Genomic DNA, 20,421 nt, shown 5'->3' on the forward strand with positions numbered 1-20,421 from the left:
ATGAGATCAAGTCATCAAGTTCAACTTGCTATAAGCTTTCAGATACATAGTAATCTCGTCCTTTGACCATGAAATCATGTAAATCACTTATACCGGAAGGGTACTTTGATTACATCAAACACCACTGCATAAATGGATGGTTATAAAGATGGGATTAAGTATTCGGAAAGTATGAGTTGAGGCATATGGATCAAGACTGGGATTTGTCCATCCCGATGACGGATAGATATACTCTGGGCCCTCTCGGTGGAATGACATCTAATTAGCTTGCAAGCATGTGACAAGGTCACAAGAGATGACATACCACGGTAACGAGTAAAGAGTACTTGTCGGAAACGAGGTTGAACTAGGTATGGAGATACCGATGATCGAACCTCGGACAAGTAAAGTATCACATGACAAAGGGAATCGGTATCGTATGTAAATGGTTCAATCGATCACTAAGTTATCGTTGAATGTGTGGGAGCCATTATGGATCTCCAGGTACCGCTATTGGTTATTGGTCGGAGAGGAGTCTCGATCATGTCCGCATAGTTCACGAACCGTAGGGTGACACGCTTAAGGTTCGATGTCGCATAAGTAGATTCGGAATATGAGATGGAGACCGAAATTTGTTCGGAGTCTCGGATGGGATCCAGGACATCACGAGGAGGTCCGGAATGGTCCGGAGAATAAGATTCATATAAGGGAAGTTGATTTCTAGGTTTCGGAAAAGTTCGGGATTTTTCCGGTGAAAGACCGGGAAGGTTCTAGAAGGTTCCGAGGGATCCACCATGGGTCCCACGACCCTAGGAGGGCCAACATGGGCCGAGGGAGTGCAGCCTAGCCCTAATGGGCCAGGGGCACATGCCCCTCAAGGCCCAGGCCGGCCACCCTTAGGGTTTTCCCCAAAACCCTAGGGGGATCAACTTGGGGGGGGGGGGAGAATTCCCCCTCCCCTCTTTGGCCACTGGCCCTAGATAAGTTTGGGACATTGGGGGGCCACCCAAACCGACCTCCCCCCTTATATAAAGGGGGAGGGGCAGGGGGCGCACACCCTTGAAACCCTAGCCCTGGCGCCCCCCTCTCTCCTCCACTACACATCTGCTCCGGCTTGGCGAAGCCCTGCAGATTTTCTCCTCCACCACCACCACCACGCCGTCGTGCTGCTGGGATTCCGAGGGGATTTACCACACCTCTGCTGCCTGCTGGAACGGGGAGAGGATGGGCTTCATCGACACCGTATGCACGACCGAGTACGGAAGTGCTGCCGGATTGCAGCACAGGACGATCGACTACATCAACAACGAGATCTAATCTCATAGGCTATGGAATCTTCGAGGGTTAGTCTCACATACATCTCGTTGCCTCGATCTTCATAGATTAGATCTTGCCTTCTCCTAGATTGGATCTTGGATTTGTTCTTATTCGCGGTAGAATTTTTTTGTTTTCCATGCAACGAACCCATCAGTGGTATCAGAGCGGTGTCTATGCATAGATCTGTTGCACGAGTAGAACACAATGGATTTTTGGGCGTTGATGCTTTTGTTGTTTTTAGTTAGTGTACTTTTCATCTTGCGGGATGGTGGGATGAAGCGGCCCGGGCTAACTTTACATGACCTTGTCTCATGAGACTTGGTCCACGCTTGACATGCAACTTGTATTGCATAAGTGGCTTTGCGGGTGTCTGTCTCACCCACCATAGTTAATATTCAATTTACTGTTTCTATTGGCAACACTAGTATCACCGTTGTGGTTCATGTTCGTAGGTAGATTGGATCTTACTCGAAAACCATAAACCACGTAAAATATGCAAACCAAATTAGAGGCGTCTAACTTGTTTTTGCAGGGTTTGGTGATGTGATATGGCTTTGTGATGATTACTATATTTGATGTATGAGATGATCATTATTGTATTATGGCAACCGGCAGGAGCCTAATGGTTGTCTTTAAATTTGTTAAGACCTGCGTGTCTATTCATCATGTAATAGCTTTATTTCAAGTAATTGTTATAGTAGCTATAAGTGATGGACAACCATGAAGCGGCGCCATGGACCTTGGTGCAATGCTGGTGATGATGTAGATCATGCTCGTGTGCTTTGGAGATGGAGATCAAAAGCACAAGAAGAAAGGCCATATCATATCTCATATTATGAATTGCATGTGATGTTAATCCTTTATGCATCTTATCTTGCTTAGATCGCGACGGTAGCATTATAAGATGATCCCTCACATTAATATCAAGATAATAAAGTGTTCTCCCCTCGTATGCACCGTTGCTACAGTTCGTCGTTTTGAAGCATCTCGTGATGATCGGATGTGATAGTTCTATGTTTACATACAACGGGTGTAAGCCATGTTGCACACGCGGAAATACTTGGGTTTGCTTAGACGAGCCTAGCATGTACAGACATGGCCTCGGAACACAGGAAACCGAAAGGTTGAACACGAGTCATAAGGATGATATGATCAACATGTTGATGTTCACCATTGAAGCTACATCATCTCACGTGATGATCGGTTTTGGTGTAGTGGATATGGATCGTGTGCCACTAAACAACTAAGAGGGATGTTGTATTAAGTGGGAGTTCATTAGTAATTAGATTAAAACATGAACTAATTATCATGAACATAGTCTGAATAGTATTTTGAATTAAATTTGTAGAATTGGCATCCGCTATCTACCATGCGCTAGTCTTATAATTGAGATAGAAATACTATTAAGTCTGACAAGAAACTTTACGGACTGGTACCGTATTATTAAAGAATCAAGAAATGATTAAGTCCTATTGCAAACTTTTAGTAAACCTCACATTGCTGATTCAAAGGGCAATGCTTTCAATTAGTACCTAAAATCATCTTGTCTCCGTGAAACTTGAAGTTCAAATTCGTTTGAAAAGTAAGGAGTTGAAAATTTTGTTTTCAGAAATAAGCGAGGTATGAGATATATGATATCTAAGAGCTTATTGCAAGGTGATAGAATATAATCTTGTGAGACTACATAAACTCATAAGTTTTATGGGAATGTATGAAGGTTGAAGACGCTAGGCGTCCCAATCCTCCAACTAGTTGGGCACTAACGATATTCACATATCCATGAAGTGATCGTCCTTAGTATGCACCGTTGCTAAGACTCGTCGTTTCGAAGCATCTACGTGTGCATACAACGGGTGCAAGCCAGATTTGCACATACGAGTACTAAGGTTAACTTTACGAGCCTAGCATGTACAGACATGGCCTCGGAAAGTCATCATGATTTGATGGATAAAAATTACGAGTGAAATTGTTCATCACATTAAAATGTTACTAATAGTGAAATCTGGAACACTTGTCATGTGATGATCAACTTCAAAGTAAGAACCTCAAGGTTATTAGTGTTTGACCAATGGACCTAGAAGTTATTGAAGGTGAAGTGTTTTCTGAAAATGATTAAAGCTAAAAGAGAAACTACAAAAGATTTTGGCAGAAAGAAAGAAAAGACTAGAAAGTCTAGCTCAGGTGTATATAGATGATATACATGTTATGAATGTATTCCTTGTTTGGTCACACAATGAAATTCTTGGGTATTTGTACCATATTGGTTGGTATGAGGTGTCATATAAAACAACGCAATACAAGAATGCAATGGCCTAAGTGATTGACAAGGAATATGGTAGGAATGGACGTCTGGAACAAAATTAAGTGTTATTGTGTTCGTCGTTGGCATTCTACCTAGCCCTTCAGATTTCTAATAAAGAACTTTATAATTGTTGTTTTGTTCTAGTCAAATGAAAACAATGAGTTGTTCAAATTATGATAGTATTCCATGTACAATGGATAAGTTATTATATATCTTTATGGTGAAGCACACATGCATAACACTGACGCTAAAATGCCATAAGGCAAATGATGTGAATTTCACTCATTTGTGGAACCGCCATTTAGGTCATGTTAGAAAGGAACGCATGAAGGAACTCCATGCAAATGGATTTTTGGAGTCATTTGATTTTTGAATTGTTTGGCGGTTGCAAATCTCTTCTAAAGAGAATGACTGAAATACCGTTCATAGGCCAAGAGTTGAATGGGCAACTAACTTAGTTGAAACATACATGATGATGTATGTGGTTCACTGGGCATAGTTGTGTGCGGGAGATTCTTCTACTTCATGAAAACTTCCAACAATGAAAAATTGAGTATATACATGTGGATATATTTATTCGATAAGGAAGAAGTTTGAAACATTTGAATGGATTCAAATAAATTTCAGCATGAAGTGGAAATCATCGTAATAGAAAATTCAAATATCTATGATTGGATCATGGTGGAAATATTTGAATTACGAGTTTTAGCGAACATCTAAGAGAGTTATGAAATTGTTCTACAACTCATGTTTTTTGGAGTATCATAGTGATGATGGAGTAACCGAGAGACATATCCAAATCTTGTTGGGTTAATGATGAGATAAAATAAAATGACGCCATTATATTTTTGTGGATTATGCTTTAGAGTCTACCGCTTTTACACTGAATAGAGCATCATCATAATCCATTGAAATGACACCGTACGAGTTATGGCATGGGTATAAACCCTAATAGTCCTTTCTTAAATTTTGGTATGCATAGCATAAGTAAATGAGTTTACAACCAAAACCGGATGAATGTCTTTGTTGTTGTCCCAGAGAACAAATTGGGAATTCTTTCCACTATGAAGTAAAAGACAAAGGTGTTTGTTAATGTTGCTTGCTTATTTCCAAGAAATTGTTTTCTAGAGAAGTATTTGAGTGGGAGGACAATGGAACTTGATAAGGTTCATGAACCTGAGCATGATGATCAGAGTAGCGCAGCATCGGAAATGGTTCTGGAAGCGGCCACGGCGATCATGGCTCCCATGTCTACAAAGTGTTATAGTCATGGAGATCAAAGTACCTATTGAACCTTGTAGATGTGGTTTACTTTGTGATCAAATAAATGATTTGTGGACAAAGGATTGATATTGAACATGTTGCGGTCAGAAACCCACCGGCGAGCAACGACGGGCAACACAGTAGAGCCGGGAGGCTCCCAGGATTGCGGCTGACCCTGGTCCCTCGGGCGACGGCCCGCAATGCCTTCTGGCACACGCGTCCTGGTGATTACGAGGGCGTGCCACCTGACCTATACCTTGTCAGGAAGGTGATGGATTGCTTCGACTAGTTTCCTGCATGGCAAACACGTAAACATTAAATACGAGCCCCAATCGGCTCTTAAGTTGTTCTGTGGATCGGCTCAAAGAGCCGATTGCCCCATGGTTCGTGTTAGATTTATAAGGACATGGGGATCATGCTTTATCAATATCAAGCTAAGCTAATCTACGATAGTCTAGGGTTTTCACCATATAATCGGAACATCCTATGCGTAATTGAGCCTAACAGATACGTAAGATGATAGAAGACCAGCACTAAAGAGGCCTAAAAACCAACGTGAAGTTGATCCCCGGAACAATCCCTCTAGAGCTTAGTAAACTACCCCTTACGCACTACCGGATCCTTCAACTTGTTTATAAGGCCTAACCATACGGATATCAAACCAATCCTTGAAGAACAAGGAGCAACTATAACGGATTAGATCTACTCAATAACGAACAAGCAAAGTGCTGCCCTTACACCTAAAATAGGTGTAAGGGCAGCTAGATATCGAGGGGAAGCGTAGCTAAACAAGTGCATCGTGAAAGCATTGTGATCAACCCCAAAACACCTAAGATAAGGGTATTGCTCGCCATCAAAAAGGCTTCAGCACGAGCAACACCAAAAACGAATAAACTGTTACTGCCTAGATCGCAAGATGCGATCTAGGCAACATGTTGCTTACCCGGGAGAAACCCTCGAAACAAGGGGTGGCGATGCGCCTAGATTGATTTGTTGTGAACGTGATCGTCCTCCTTTCTCAATAACCCTAGATACATATTTATAGTCCGTAGACTCTCTAACTTGGGAAAAAACCCAACCGTGTACGAGCTAAACTCTATCTCTTAATTCTAACCGACACGTATCCTACTATATTTACAGATACACGGGCAATCCTGCCCAAACTTCTTGTACAAGGCCGATTCGGGAATATTTTCCATGCAAATCCTCTAAGCCCATTTAATCACGGCCCATCTTCAGACTTGGTCAAATTCTGGTGATAACACATGCCCCCCTGGTTTTGGCAATGATAATTTCAAAACCACTCTGTTTTTTCTTCGAAGGGTCACGTCGTGGCAGAGCAGAAACGTCACAGAATCTTTCATCATGATGCCTTGCCTTCTCAGCTTCTCTGCACGACTTGATAGATTCGGCACCATGTCCTCGAAAACCGTCGCGGCATTAAATCTCCACTATATCCCCTTTTATTTAACCACGTCGAGCAACTCGCTTTTTCATCCCCTTCCTCAGTACTAGCCAACGAAAAGCCCTCCTCCACCATGGACTCATCCTCCTCCTCTGCTGCATCGGCTCTCTCCTTCCAATCCTCTTCTTCTCGTGAGCCGACGCCAGAGTGGGGCTCGTTGGCGGCGCACGACATCCTCGCCCCAACGACGTGGGACAAGGAGGATCATGATTCCTTTGTCTGGTCCGAGGATGACAAATCCTTGACCGACGGGGAAGACGACTTCCAATTCCTCGTCGATGGGGAGGAGGAGGCGGAGAGCGAGGATGACCGCTTCTCCTGGGACGGCTACACCTCCTCCGACGAGTATCCGCCGGCAAAGCGCTTCCGCGCCGGATCAGACGATGACGACGATGATGACGACGAGGAGGACGAGGCTCCCGTAGAGGGCTACGGGAGCAGCGACGAGGAGCCCACCAGCAGCTGCGCTGGCGGCAGCAATGACGACGACGAGGGCAGCAACGGCCCGTAGATTTAGGAAGTAGTGCAGGACCAGTAGTAGTAGTGCATTAGACATCGGATGATCCTTTTGAGAGCCATCGGCTCTTCCTTGTAAGATCTTTCTGTTAATCAATGAAAAATATTCCTCCGATTTGGTTCTCCAATTTTAATCATTCCGATTGCCAAAGTAGGTCAACGCACCAAGGACCGATAGCAGAGTATCGGTCTTCCCCCAATAGATGCTCATACGGCCCAAATCAAAGATCTAATTAGACGAGATTCAAGTAAACATTCCTCAATTCAGACCGTAACTTGATGCCTCGCTCATAACATTTTTGTAGCACTAGAGTCGATGACTACACATCGGCTGTGTTATTCTTAAGTCGATGACCATGCATCGGCTCTTGCTTCGCACATATATTTCTTTTATCGGCCGATTGCATACATCGGCCCCCATATTCCATTGCTCAAGTTGATGTAAAAAAAAATTCTTTTACTGGCCGATTTAAAATCGGCCCCCATATACTCACTGCCCATCATCCCACATGCTTGGGAAATACTTCTTGAGATGCTGGCCATTGACGGCCACTGGGAATTTTACACCATCCAATTGCTCGAGCATGTATGCATTGCCCTTTAGGACCTGGTCAACCCTGTACGGCCCGTGCCAATTTGGAGACCATTTGCCATATGCCTTGTCCTTAGAGCATCTCCAGTCGCGTCCCCCAAACCGATTTGGGGCGCGCCGGACAAAAAAACGTTCCCAGTCGCGCGCCCCAAAGGCCCTTTTTGTCCGGCGCGGCCCGATACGGTGTCCGGCGTCCCGAGCCCGTCCCCGTCCCACAGGGGACGCACCGGGCACGCCGGACACAATGAAATGAGAGGCGAGGAGGCGCGGGCCCGACCCGTCAGCGGCTCGGACGCTCAACCGCCACATACGTAGCGACGGTGCAGTTGCCAGGAAGCGGAACCGTCGCATTGGCAACCGCGTCGACGACGCGCCAACCCCACCGGAATGGAGCGCCGACTCCTCGGAAGAGCAATTGCTGCTCTCTTCGACTTCTGCGCCGCCGTTCATCCGCGCTCAATAAGACCCGTACGTACGCCGTACGCACGCCACCATTCATCCTAGCCTCCATCCGACACCTCCAGCGATGATGAGCTACATCTCCCACCTCCCGTCCGACACCTCCGGCCGAGGGAAAGCCCGTCGGCCGGCGCCATTGGTGGGAGAGAGCCGGGACGCCGAGCGGCGGCGACGATTCCCCGCCGCCGGTTGACAGCGAGGAGGAATGGGCTGGGCCGGGAGGAGGACGCGGAGGAAGAAGAGAGCGAGGACGCGGCGGCGGCGGTGGCCCGTGCGAAGGCGAAGGCGGCCAAGGCCAAGGCCGCCAAGGCCAAGGCCAAGGCAAAGGCGCAGCCGACAAGCACCGCCGACGACGAGGAGGACTCCGACGCGTCGGGCGCCGACACCGCCTCTTCGGAAGAGGTGACGAGCAGGAAGCGCCGCCGCGATGACGACGACGAGGCGGGGCCATCAGCGAAGAAGAAGAAGTAGATAGTTTATATGTATTTTATTATATTTTTCCGAAGTTTTATATAAAATTTGTTTATGTTCAACCGATTTGAATATTAGTAAATAGTTTTTTTCTAGCCAAAAAAAAGTACTTTTAATGTTTGGGGGCGGCGTTTGGGGGACGCGGCTGGGGAGCGACGTCCCCCAAAGGCGGCACGAACAAAACACGTCCCCCAAACGCTCGATCCGGCGCGCTTTGGGGGACGGTTTGGGGGACGCGGCTGGAGATGCTCTTAGTCCCCAACGGCAGTACAGCTTCCCACACTAGATCACCAACCTGGAACTCCTTTGGCTTCACCTTATTATTATATGCACGAGCCACCTTGGCCTTGTTCTCCTTAATTTTCTCAAGTGACCAAAGTCTAAGTTCCGTCAGATCCTCAACGCTATCACTCATCAGGGCTGCATACTCTTCAGTCGTTAAGTCATTCTGAAACGTGACACGTCTCGACCCAACCGTGATCTCCCAGGGTAACACGGCTTCTTGTCCATAGACCGGATGGTACGGCGAGGTCTTTACTTGCTCCATGACATGACATGCGATAAGCCCACAAAGCCTCCGATAATACCTCGTGCCAACGTCTAGGATACTCGTCGATTTTCCTCTTGATCAGCTTGATAAGGCTTTTGTTGGACGCTTCAGCCTGCCCATTCGCCTGAGCGTAGTATGGAGACGATCGGATCAGCTTAATTCCCATGTCATCGTAGAACTTTCTGAATTCTTTAGAGATGAAGACCGAACCTCCATCGGTCGTGATAGTCTGGGGAATCCCGAACCTATGAATGACATGCTCTTTCACAAAGTTGATAACATCTTCTGATTTTACTGACTTCATAGGGATGGCTTCCACCCATTTAGTAAAATAATCCTGTAATGGCCAAGATCCACTCGTGGCCTTTGCTCGATGCGGGATGGATTTTGCCGATCATGTCCATGCCCCATCCTCGAAATGGCCAAGGCTTGATGATAGGGTTCATTGCCGATGCGGGTACCATCCGAATGCTCCCAAACTTCGACATGCTTGACACCCTTTATAGTAATTGAAACAGTCCTCAAGCATGGTGGGCCAATAAAACCCTGATCGCCTGATCAACCACTTCATCTTATGAGCCGATTGATGAGTTCCACATGCGCCTTCATGTACCTCATGTAAGAGCCGATTTGCCTCGGCTGTTCCCAAACATTTGAGAAGTAACCCTTCCAAGGTCCTATAGAACATGTCGTCTCCAATCAGGACATACTTCATGGCTTTGTACCTTATCCGTTTAGGTGCCCCCCGAGCCGGATCTTTCAAGTAATTGAAGATATCGGCTCTCCAATCATCTGGCTCCATAAAATGTATCTGGACATCGGCTCCTTCCACCATCTCCTTATAGCCTCGACGCCATCCGTGCGAGATCGTTCGCCTCCGTATTCTGCGACCTCGGGACCCGGGTTGAAGTTGATGTACCTAAGCCGTGTCATCGGCTCGCGGCAATGCATCCATAACGGGAAGAGCGACTCGCTCTCACACTTGTATTCGTCCGTGAGTCGGGAGATCACCAACTTTGAGTCTCCAAAGAGTTCCACCGCTTCGCCCCGGCTTCAATTAGCAACTCCATCCCCTTACGTACTGCTTCATACTCAGCAACATTATTGGTGCAAGGGGTAGATAGCCTGATGGAGAAGGTGTAGGTTGCCCCCGGGGCGACACGAGTAGGATGCCGATGCCGCAACCATCATCGCAAACTGACCCATCGAAGAACATGGCCCATGCACGTATAGACAGTGCTGCTATATTAGTGTTGATCCGTTCGGCGATTAGATCGGCCAAGGCCTGTCCTTTGACTGCTTTCGCAGGTTGATACCGGAGATCCAATTCCGATAACGCAAACATCCATTTACCGAGTCGGCCTTTCAAAACAGGAGCCGACAACATGTGCTTGATGACATCTGATTTGTAGATGATGATGATTTCTGCCGTCAGAAAGATGTGGCGAAGCTTGGTGCAGGTAAAAATAGGCAGAGGCACAACTTCTCGATCTCCGGGTACCTCGTCTCTGCATCCAACATCCTTCTGCTGAGGTAGAAAGCAACTCTTTCCATGCCATCATAGATCTGCACTACCACTGAGGCGATAGAAGTATCGGCTACTGACAGGTATATATAGAATGGCCTGTCTTGTCGGGGCGGAACCAACACGGGCGGCTTCGTTAGATACTCTTTAATCTCATCAAACGCTCGTCGTTGCTCTGCCCCCAGTGAAACTCCTCATCGGGTTTGATTTTTACCAATCCCATGAACGGCTCAATTCGTCCCGACAGATTAGAGATGAACCTTCGACGAAATTGATTTTGCCGATGAGACTTTGGAGTGCCTTCTTGGTCGTCGGTGGCTTCATTGTTCGCACTGCCTCTTGACTTTTCAGGCCGATCTCAATTCCACGTTCATGAACTAGGAAGCCCAGGAATTGACCGGCCGTCACACCAAAAGCACACTTCTTTGGATTCATTCTAAGTCCGAACTTTCTAGTTCGGTCCAAGATACGTCGCAAATCCTCCAGGTGTCCTTCCACTGAGACAGACTTGACCACCACGTCATCGATGTAGATCTCTACCAACTTGCCGATCAGATCATGAAAGATGTAATTCATGGCTTGTTGGTACGTTGCACCGGCATTCTTCAGCCCAAATGTCATGACCACATACTCGAACAAGCCCACCGAACCCGGTACTCTGAAGGCTGTCTTATGTATATCTTCGGGAGCCATGAAAATCTGGTTGTAACCGGTGTTGCCATCCATGAAGCTTAAAACCGTATGACCAGCCGCTGCATTGATCAACGTCTCAGCTACCGGCATAGGGTACTCATCCTTCGGAGTGGCTCTGTTGAGATCGCGAAAATCTATGGCGACGCGCCATCGGCCGTCTTTCTTCTCCACAGGTACGATGCTAGATATCCACTCAGCATACCCGCATGGCTCGATGAACCCGGCGCTCAACATCTTCTCAATCTCCTTCTTAACTTCTTCTAGAATTTCGGCCTTCATCTGCCGTGCTCGTTGCTGGAACGGCCGAAATCCTTTCTTGAGAGGTAGCCGATGCTCAATGATGCTCCTGTCTAGCCCGGGCATCTCAAAACAATCTGGGTATTCTTTCAACAAATCTATCATCAGGCTCCTCAGATGCGGATCTAACTTTTTGCTGATAAATGTTGGTCGTGGCTTATCCCCAGGACCAATGTCGATCTCTTCTAGCTCATCAGCTGACGTAAACCCATATCCCAGCTTTCCATCGCCCGTTAGATCGACGTTGAACACAGGCAGAACGTATGGCGAGGATAATTTTGGCCGATTGCTGGAATCGGCCTCCATGTTGATTGAATTGCTCAATGAAGGTTTACAACTTGCATGTGCTCTCTTACAGGAGGGAGTCTCCCTACCACGACTACGCGACATGTTTGCAGTGAGATCCTTGCTTTTTATTTTTTGGGGCCGATCGCAGGGATCGGCCTTGCCACGTGTGTCGATGGATGTTGCTCTTGCTACTCTATCGGGCCGGTGGATAAGACCAGCCTCACCCCGTTTTTTGTCACCTCGATGCGATCACGGCCGGTCCAAGCCGATTCCACGGAGTGGTTCTTGGTCTTCCGAGTCCCAAATGTTCATGCCGGCTATCGAGACGTCGATCAAGTCATCTCGCATGCACGACTTCTACGTCGTCTCCATCCCATCCGTATCGGGCATTGGTGCATTGTAGATGGAATGCAACGATTAGCGTGAATCCAATCCCTTCCTAATAGGGCAGCGTAGGTGCTCTTGCTTGTCGACGATGAAGAATGTCGTTGGGACCGTCTTCCGGCCTATGGTTAAATCCACGTTCGGGACACCTTGCGTCCACGATGCTTGGCCGTTGAAGTCGTTTACTGTGATGTTGGTCTTGATCAGATCGGCACTAGAGCGTCCTAAACGCCGTAGCATGGAATAAGGCATTATATTGACCGCCGCTCCCGTGTCAACCAACATCCTGCCGACGGGCTGCCCATTGATATAACCCTTTAGGTACAGGGCATTCATATGTTTGTAGCCCTTTTCCCGTGGCTTCTCAAAGATGACCGGCCGTGGACCGCATGATCAAGCTGTGCTATCGGCACTTCCTCGGTTCTCGGGCGCGAAACTCGATGGAAGGAAGAACACCATGTTTGTGCCAGCCGATGTACCCGCATCGGCTTTTTCTTGCCTGGGACGCCAAACTTTCTTTGGTGGACGTGTCTCTTCGTCCAAAGTCTGTTGAATTTTCACGGCTAGATCAGGCCGCGCTTTCCTCAAAGTGTGCAAGTATCGCGCTTCGGCTTGCTCCAAGTTGCATAGTCGCTGAACCCTACGCTTTTGGGAGTGGCTGAGTCCATCGGGGCACCACCTTGGCCGGTGGTACCTATCCTCTTCTTCATCTTCTGACTCCTCAAAGTCTTCATCTTGAGAGGACTCAGCACGTTTGTTCTGTGGCGGGAGAGGTCCTAGACGCTTGAAAACTGAAACGTTTCTTGCATCCTTCTTCCGGCGTCTACACTCTGGGCAGTTGTCGATCGTAGGCAATCGGCTCATCCCTGAGTCCCAGCAGTGTTTAAAGAAGGGACAGTCCCAGTGTCTATCCATGTCCTCCTGCTCCCTTGACCTTTCCTTAGCGCGGTGCTCACGTCCTTCGTCGTCTTTGTCATGCCGACGGTGCCTTCCTTTATCTTCCTCAGACCGATTGTATCTCTCGTCGTTTCTGTCGTACTGCCGACGTCGGTCATACTGATATTCATATTTGTTGAGGAGGTGCGTGGAAAGTGGTTTTTGGTATCGCACGCTTCTCACTTGTTCCTTGGTGAGGTACCGCTTGTCATCATATCGGGGCCGGTCGCGTGGATCGGCCTCCTCCTTTTCCTTGTCTGCGGGAGTGATCGCTTTCCTCTTTATCCTTGCCATGGTGGCGCTCAGGCCCTGCCATGTTAACCTCGAATGATAAATCCAGTCGACGCCTCGCGGAGTGGTTAGGTTCCACCATGTTGACGCCAGGGAACGGATGTGTGTCCACTTTCATGGCAAACCGTCCGAAAAGCAATCGGCCTTGTTCTATCGCCATTTGGATCTGCTGACGAAACACCTTGCAGTCATTGGTGGTATGGGTGAACGAATGATGCCATTTGCGGTACGGCCTCCCATTCATTTCTTGTGCTATAGGGGTTTTATGGCCTTCGGGCAACTTCGTACTGTTTCTCCTTAAGCAATAGATCGAAAATACTGCTCGGCTTTGCTCAAATCGAAGTCAAACCCTTTTGGAGGCCCTTGTGGTTTTACCCACTTGCGGGACACGGGATGTGCCCCCGAGCCCATTCAGCTGCAGCCACCTCCGGGTCCGGTGCGGGATCTTCGGTTTCTTCCATCTCAACCGGACCCACCGGACGCTTGAACTTGTCTTGGTACAATTCGGGGTGCCGCTGCTCATAGGATGTGAGTTTCGCACCATGTGCGACAATGAACTATACTCGCTTGGGAAGTCGGATCTTTGATTGGCGTTGCGAGGCCCGATGCGCCGGATCGATCGCTTCCTTCTCGGATAAACGAACCGAATAACATCGGTTCCTAACGATCTGAAACGTTGGATGTATTCGGATACTTGTTTCTCCCCGCTCGCCGCACTCGGGTCGGATCGGCAATGCCAGCCTCGGTAGCTTCGAGTGATATTGCACGTGAAACTCGCTCCTCCATTTGCTTCCACGTCCGGACTGAGTTTGGTGGCAACGACGTGTACCATCCAAAGGCTGACCCCGTGAGAGATTGTGCGAAAAACCTCACACGTAACTGGTCTGACGCTGAAATCATGCCCAGCTGCGCCAAATATCGGCTTACGTGCTCTATTGAGCTAGATCCTTCTGCTCCATTGAATTTTGTGAATTCAGGGAGCCGATACTTGGGTGGCAGCGGGATCAGGTCATACTCGTCAGGGTACGGCTTGGAATAGCCGATTGTCTTCCTCTTCGGCGGGATGCCGAAGTGGTCTCTCAAGATAGTGCTGATCTGCTCCATGGTATTAGCTGTAGGGACCGAGCCTTCATGACTCGTTCCGGTAGCATATTTAGCCAGCCATGCTTGTTTATCGGCATCTACTCAGAAATCCCTGTTGGTGCGATGCGGCTCTGTGCGCGCCAAGGCATTGCAGTCCGGCACGTATGTGCACACGTACTCATGCGGGATCTCCTTAGGCGGCTCATATAGGAACTGGCAATCGCTAGGATCGCCTCCAACCTTGTAGACGACGTACGCCGGTGAACCCGGTGGCTCTGGTGCTGCAAGCGCGAATGGTAGCGGCGGCCTGATCTGGAGCGGTACTTCTCCCTGGTGAGTCCCTAGGGTAGGTCCTGACGGGGAGTATTGATGCTTCATGATTTCTGCGCCACACGGACCGCGACGCGCTCGAGAGTATTCACCAGGCTCTCAGAATAGCGGTGTAGAGAATGAGCCGCCATGTAGTTGATTTCCTGGCGCAGAGCTCTGGTACGTTCCTCCGAATGGGTAGACAGGTCCACTCCATCCAGAACACCTTCAGGGGAGAACCCCTTCCACCTTACGCCATGTGAACGGGTCCTCACGAAAGAGCCGATGAGATCGGCTTCCAAGATGGCTTTCATCTCATCATACTTCTTCTTCTCGCTCTTCGGCGGATCTGCGTACGTGATCTGGTTCGCCAACCACCTCCTCCGCGAGCTTTTGACATGGTTGCTACGGACGTCGATGTTGTTGCGAGTGTCCCACCGGGCATGCCGGAATGTGTTGCGGTCGAAACCCACCGGCGAGAAATGACGGGCAACACGGTAGGGCCGGGAGGCTCCCGGGATTGCGGGCGACCCTGGTCCCTCGGGCGACGGCCCGCAATGCCTTCCGGCACACGCGTCCCGGTGATTACGAGGGCGTGCCACCGACCTATACCTGGTCGGGGAAGGTGATGGATTGCTTCGACTAGTTTCTGCATGGCAAACACGTAAACATTAAATACGAGCCCCAATCGGCTCTTAAGTTGTTCTGTGGATCGGCTCAAAGAGCCGATTGCCCCATGGTTCGTGTTAGATTTATAAGGACATGGGGATCATGCTTTGTCAATATCAAGCTAAGCTAATCTACGATAGTCTAGGGTTTTCACCATATAATCGGAACATCCTATGCGTAATTCAGCCTAACAGATACGTAAGATGATAGAAGACCAGCACTAAAGAGGCCTAAAAACCAACGTGAAGTTGATCCCCGGAACAATCCCTCTAGAGCTTAGTAAACTACCCCTTACGCACTACCGGATCCTTCAACTCGTTTATAAGGCCTAACCATACGGATATCAAACCAATCCTTGAAGAACAAGGAGCAACTATAACGGATTAGATCTACTCAATAACGAACAAGCAAAGTGCTGCCCTTACACCTAAAATAGGTGTAAGGGCAGCTAGATATCGAGGGGAAGCGTAGCTAAACAAGTGCATCGTGAAAGCATTGTGATCAACCCCAAAACACCTAAGATAAGGGTATTGCTCGCCATCAAAAAGGCTTCGACACGAGCAACACCAAAAACGAATAAGCTATTCTTGCCTAGATCGCAAGATGCGATCTAGGCAGCATGTTGCTTACCCGGGAGAAACCCTCGAAACAAGGGGTGGCGATGCGCCTAGATTGATTTGTTGTGAACGTGATCGTCCTCCTTTCTCAATAACCCTAGATACATATTTATAGTCCGTAGACTCTCTAACTTGGGAAAAAACCCAACCGTGTACGAGCTAAACTCTATCTCTTAATTCTAACCGACACATATCCTACTATATTTACAGATACACGGGCAATCCTGCCCAAACTTCTTGTACAAGGCCGATTCGGGAATATTTTCCATGCAAATCCTCTAAGCCCATTTAATCACGACCCATCTTCAGACTTGGTCAAATTCTGGTGATAACAGAACAATGATAAACCAACTACATACAAAGAAGTTATGATGGACCCTGACTCCGTTAAAATGGCTATGCGCCATGAAATCCAAGATAGGTGAATACTTTTTGAAAGTAAATGGATCTATAAAATTGATGGACTTGGATGGAATATCCTTGAAGAAGCTCAACTTGTCTAAAAGTTGTTTACGACAAAGTTCAAAGAGTTGACTACGATAAGATTAGATCTCCCGTAGCGATGCTTATAGTCTATGTGGATTATTCTAGTAATCACTACATATTTCTTTTATGAGATATGATATTAGGATGGCAGAAATACATTCCTTACCAGAAGTGTGTATGAAGGATGTATACTAGGTACAAACCAAAGAGTTTTGCTAGTCCGTGGAATACTAGATAGGTATACAAACTTCACTAGATGAAGTAAGTATCACGGAGTTGGAATCTTCACCAGATGAAATAATCAAAGAATTTTGATTTCATCAGTAACAATGAAGATGCTTGCATTTGCAAGAAATTAAGTGGGAGCGCTGAGACATAGTTATAATATTATATGTGGATGACATATCATTGATTATAAATGATGTAATTATGTACTTGATGTGAATAAAAGGTTTCATTGAGAATTAACTTCAATGAAAGGATATGGACTGAAACATATTTAGTGTCAAGATGACAAGATCTATGAAGATAGATTGAAACACATAATAAATTTAAGTCAAAGTACATAGAATGAATATTGAAGTAGTTCAATATAAAAAATATTAAGAAGGTGTTCTTTTCCATGTGAAGGTTTAACAAGACTTGAGTGTATTTGACACTCGATGAGTAAAAACACATGATGTTGTGTTTGGATGCATAGAAACTGGACATGGAATTGAATTGGACTAAAATTCCAAATCTAAGGTGGAAATGAATTGGATCCTAATTCAATTCTGTTGTTTGGATGTGTTTAGAAATTGTTGTTGGAATTAAAGGGTCTAAGCAATTCCAAAAGCTGTTTGGATGAAAAACTATGGAATTTGGAATTTCTCCACAGGCAGCCGGCGGAATGAAGCTAGTAGGGCACCCGTCCCCTGCGTGTTCGAGCTGGAGCCTCCGCCATGGCTCGAGCAGGTGGTGGCCAGAATCCCATCACAGCGGCGGCCATCAAGCGGAGCGTCGGGGCAGGCCGGCGTCGGCCAGATCTCCTCCAGGACGCGGCGGCGGCTGCAGGGCCGCGCGCGTGATGGTTGCAGGGACGCGGCGGCGGCTGCAGGGCCGCGCGCGATGGTTGCAGGGATGCGGCGGCGGCGCCTGCCGCGGCCGAGACCGAGCGGGGCGGGTGGCGAGAGGAGCATCGGGGTGGAGGGAGGCAGGGGCTCCGGCAGGAGCACGCGGCGGAGGGAGGCGGGGGCACGCGCCGGCGGGGGAGGGAGGCGGGGCTCACGCCGGCGGCGGATGGAGGCAGGAGCTACCGTCGCGTGAGGATGGAGACGGGAGCGAAGGGATAGGCTGCGCGTTTCCGAGCCTTTCCGAGGGTGAGACCTCGAAAAGTTTTGTGGGCTGTTTGCACGCAAGGTGGGGGGCTCGGAATTTGGTTGGGCTTTCCACGTATCAATTCAAAGCGCAAACCAAATGGTAGAATTTGTGGAATCGACCCAAATTCCAATTCCATGCCCAGTTTCTATGCATCCAAACACAGCATTAGATCACGAATAATATGTACAAAATCAGATGTCCTGTTCTCTAAAGTGTTACAAGCATATACCAGAATGATTCATGTAATGATCATTGGACAATAGTAAGAATATCCCTGAGTGCTTTAAAAGAACCAAGGATATATATATATATATAGTTTTGTATGGGGTAATGACAAACAAATCGCTGTAAGGTGTTGCACCGATATTAGTTTGGTCACATATAAAAATAAAATTTCAATCTCAATTAGGCTAAGTGCTGTTTAAAAGGTAGCACATGAGCTAGAAGAAGTCTATGCTAGATTTAGATGAGTTCTAAATATTGTGACGGATTCTACAAACGAAGGCAGAGTGTGTCATTGTTTTGACAATGACTGAGGATGTTTAAATCAAGGAGTTCTTCGAGAACTTGGTGTAGTTCCGATAGTGTCAGAACTTTGAAGATATATTGTGTGTGACAATATTAGTGACATATTTCAGACCGCGGAATTAAGGTTACACCAGAAGACTGAACATATATGATTAATGCCGACTCATTTGGAAAATGAGTGATGCGTTGAGACGCAAATGAATTGCAAAATACATACGTTTCTGAGCGTGTCAGATCCGTTGACTGAAACCTCCCCCGTGAGCAAAACATGATAAGCACCAGAAGGCCAAGGTGTTATATCTTTACAAATGTAAATTAGATTATTGACTCTAGTGCAAGTGGGAGACTGTTGGAGATATGCCCGAGAGGCAATAATAAAGTAGTTATTGTTATATCTTAGTGTTCATGATAAATGTTTACACCCCATGCTATAATTGTATTAACCGGAAACATTAATACATGTGTGTCAACCAGAGTCCCTAGTAAGCCTCTCGTTTAACTAGCTTGTTGATTAATAGATGATCATGGTTTCCTGATCATGAACATTAGATGTTATTAATAACAAGATCATATCATTAGGTGAATGATATGATGGACACACACCCATAGTAAGCATAGCATGAGATCAAGTCATCAAGTTCAACTTGCTATAAGCTTTCAGATACATAGTAACCTAGTCCTTTGACCATGAGATCATGTAAATCACTTATACCGGAAGGGTACTTTGATTACATCAAATGCCACTCGCGTAAATGGGTGGTTATAAAGATGGGATTAAGTATTCGGAAAGTATGAGTTGAGGCATATGGATCAAGGCTGGGATTTGTCCATCCCGATGACGGATAGATATACTCGGGCCCTCTCGGTGGAATGACATCTAATTAGCTTGCAAGCATGTGACAAGGTCACAAGAGATGACATACCACGGTAACGAGTAAAGAGTACTTGTCGGAAACGAGGTTGAACTAGGTATGGAGATACCGATGATCGAACCTCGGACAAGTAAAGTATCATGTGACAAAGGGAATCAGTATCGTATGTAAATGGTTCAATCGATCACTAAATTATCGTTGAATGTGTGGGAGCCATTATGGATCCCCATGTCCCGCTATTGGTTATTGGTCGGAGAGGAGTCTTGATCATGTCCGCATAGTTCACGAACCGTAGGGTGACGGGCTTAAGGTTCGATGTTGCATAAGTAGATTGGGAATATGAGATAGAGACCGAAGTTTGTTTGGAGTCTCGGATGGGATCCAGGACATCACGAGGAGGTCCGGAATGGTCCGAAGAATAAGATTCATATAAGGGAAGTTGATTTCTAGGTTTCGGAAAAGTTCGGAATTTTTCCGGTGAAAGACCGGGAAGGTTCTGGGGGGGTCCACCAAGGGGCGCACGACCCTAGGAGGGCCAACATGGGCCGAGGGAGTGCAGCCTAGCCCTAATGGGCCAGGGGCACATGCCCCTCAAGGCCCAGGCCGGCCACCCTTAGGGTTTTCCCCAAAACCCTAGGGGGGTCAACTTGGGGGGGGGGGGGGGAAGAATCCCCCCTTTGGCCGCCGGCCCTAGATGGGTTTGGGGCATTGGGGGGCCACCCAAACCGACCTCCCCCCTTATATAAAGAGGGGAGGGGGCAGGGGGCGCACACCCTTGAAACCCTAGCCCTAGCGCACCCTCTCTCCTCCACTACACATCTGCTCCGGCTTGGCGAAGCCCTGCAGATTTTCTCCTCCACACCACCACCACACCGTCGTGCTGCTGGGATTCCGAGGGGATTTACCACACCTCCGCTGCCCGCTGGAATGGAGAGAGGATGGGCTTCATCGACACCGTACGCACGACCGAGTACAGAAGTGCTGCCGGATTGCAGCACAGGACGGTCGACTACATCAACAAGGAGATCTAATCTCGTAGGCTATGGAATCTTCGAGGGTTAGTCTCACATACATCTCATTGCCTCGATCTTCATAGATTAGATCTTGCCTTCTCCTAGATTGGATCTTGGATTTGTTCTTATTCGCGGTAGAATTTTTTTTGTTTTCCAT

Source organism: Lolium rigidum, chromosome 1, assembly GCF_022539505.1.
Source record: "Lolium rigidum isolate FL_2022 chromosome 1, APGP_CSIRO_Lrig_0.1, whole genome shotgun sequence".
NCBI classification, from domain to species: domain Eukaryota; kingdom Viridiplantae; phylum Streptophyta; class Magnoliopsida; order Poales; family Poaceae; genus Lolium; species Lolium rigidum.